General features: G+C 39.7%; 1 protein-coding gene across 3 annotated transcripts in view; it reads left to right on the top strand.

Moving 5' to 3' along the window:
* The window catches only part of eng (endoglin), a 62,668-nt gene that overhangs the window by 791 nt on the left and 59,377 nt on the right, over positions 1-2,500 (top strand). The gene's annotated exons all lie outside the window — the stretch shown is intronic.

Below are 2,500 nucleotides of genomic sequence, written 5' to 3'. Positions count from 1 at the left end.
AGTGTGTTTCAGTTCAACACACACAATCTGGGGTCTACATGTTACATGTACTTACCATAGCAATAACAGTAAATTATGCATAATTACATGCAACTAACCCTCAACCAAACCCTAACCCTAAAGTAAGTACGTAATATTACTTAAAAATATAATTACACTGTAACAATGACACCTTAAAATAAAGTGTAACCGTAATCTGTACTGACATATTAGTACATGCGATGGCAATGTGTTAAAAATGAAAGTGCAGAGATCCTTCAGAAAGAGGAACTGTGCTGTGAAAAGTGTGTGTACAGCGAGAGATGTCTGAATGAAGTCATAAAGATCACGCTGGAGTTTCTATGCGGATCGAGTCAGATGTTGAAACATCTAATAGTGTCTTCTGTAACGTGTGTATTGAGCTGTGAGGCGCTCCAGATGTTCATATGTGACCCACAAAACCAGTCACATGGGTCCATTTTCTGAAATTGAGATGTATACATCATATAAAGCTGCATAAATAATCTCTCCATTGATGTGTGGTGTGTTAGGATAGGACAATATTTGGTCGAGACACAACTATTGAAAATCTGGAATCTGAGGAGCAAAAAAATGTAAACATTGAGAAAATCTCCTTTAAAGTTGTGCATTTATGTTCACGATTGTGCTGCATTCACTCACAAAAATACATGTTTTATATATTTACGGTAGGACATTTACTAAATATCTCCATGGAACATGATCTTAATATCCTCATGATTTTTGGCATAAAAGAAAAATGGATAATTTTGACCCACACAATGTATAGTTGCTATTGCCACAGATATACCCGTGCGGCTCCAGACTGGGTTTGTGGTCCAGGGTCACATCTCTGGTTTGTTTACATCAGAACTGTGTGACTCGTGACTGGTTCGGAGATCCAGGGTCTCATCTGTGGATGTAGGATGGAGTCGTGAGTCGGTCTAGAGTGTTTGAGGATCTGCTGTTCTCCAGACTCTGCTGGGGTTTAGTGCTGGTCATTCATTACTCAGATAACAGGGAATGTTCTAGCAAAGTAGTGATCTTTTAAACATTAAAACGTTACTCATACATAATCCATGGAGCATTTAGTTTCTGAAACGGTTTGGTTGGACGCTTTTTAAATGTAACAACTTGATTCGGAATGTTCAGAGAACATTGAAATGTAACGATTCTGTAATGTTGAATGCAAAATGGAATGTTCGCAGACTTAAAAACAAAACTTCAGAGAACATTCCGAAAGAAGGTTTTCCTGACTTCGGTTGGTTGTTGATGCTCGATGTCTTAGTTTAAAAGACATCAAATAACCGTCCAATCACAGCCCAGACGTCTAGGCTAACACAAGGCACAGTTTGGGCTGTCATTGGACATTTAACATTATTCAGCCAAGAATAGACTAGTCATCATTTAGATAACAAAGAAATAAAAAGAGTGAAAAAATGAAACCAAACTCTTTGTAATCACTGTTGACTGTGCTTACATGATGGAATATAAAACATCTCGCAAGTTATTTTGGCAAAAACGACATGCAACCAAATTCGGGTCTATAGTTCACGGAGATTGGAGGGATCAGATGTTAGAAGCTCTCCAGATGTACAGTGTGTTTGAGTGATTACGACAGTGTCTGGTTCAGTGTGTGTCGAGAGTTTGCTCCTCACTGGAAGCAGATCGGCTCATCGCTCAGCAGATTTATAATGTTTCCTCAATCCTCACTGTTATTCCCATAACGCTTCAATCACAGTAATCAAACCGATCCAATGTTCTGACAACAGTGGCATTACCCCGCAGACGTGCGTTTGCCTTGTTCAGTGAGTCAAAATGCCATAAGATATTATGTCCTGTTTTCTGGGGGAAGTTAAAGTTGCTTAAAACAAGCAACATGATCTGGGGTCAGAAGAAGAATATTCAAACAGAAACAAGATTATTTTTCTCACCCCATTGGCAGATCATTTTGCTTTTTTTAAGCAACAAATCACTTCATTTTGATTTATTTCCCCAGAAAACAAGACATAATATCGTATGGCATTTTCCTCATCTAGTGAATGCATCTTGATTCAAGAATTTTGAGATATTTGGACTGGAAACAAGACACACACACACACACACACACACACACACACTGAGTAAGAGGCAGCATTTCTGCAGTAGCTCAGGTCTGCTCAATAACTGTAATTATGAAACCGTCTCAATTGAGTTCACTAACAGTTTGTCGATAATGAAGCAAAGTCATAATGTGTGTGTGAGTGTGTGTGTGTGTGTGTGTGTGTGTGGTCAGAGAGGATGACAGTGGGAAAAGCTCAAGACGGCTCGTGTGTGTGTGTGTGTGTTTGTGTGTGTGTGTTTGTGTGCGTGTGTGTGTGTGTGTGTGTGTGTGTGTGTGGTCAGAGAGGACGACAGTGGGAAAAGCTCAAGACGGCTCGTGTGTGTGTGTGTGTGTGTGGTCAGAGAGGACGGCCTCGTGTGTGTGTTTGTTAGTGACTGTGAACTACAGAAAACTGGAAAA

The sequence above is a fragment of the Phoxinus phoxinus genome (assembly GCF_949152265.1).
Source record: "Phoxinus phoxinus genome assembly, chromosome: 3".
Lineage (NCBI taxonomy): Eukaryota > Metazoa > Chordata > Actinopteri > Cypriniformes > Leuciscidae > Phoxinus > Phoxinus phoxinus.
The sequence above is the reverse complement of the archived record's forward strand: the minus strand, read 5'-3'. Positions and strand labels throughout refer to the sequence as shown.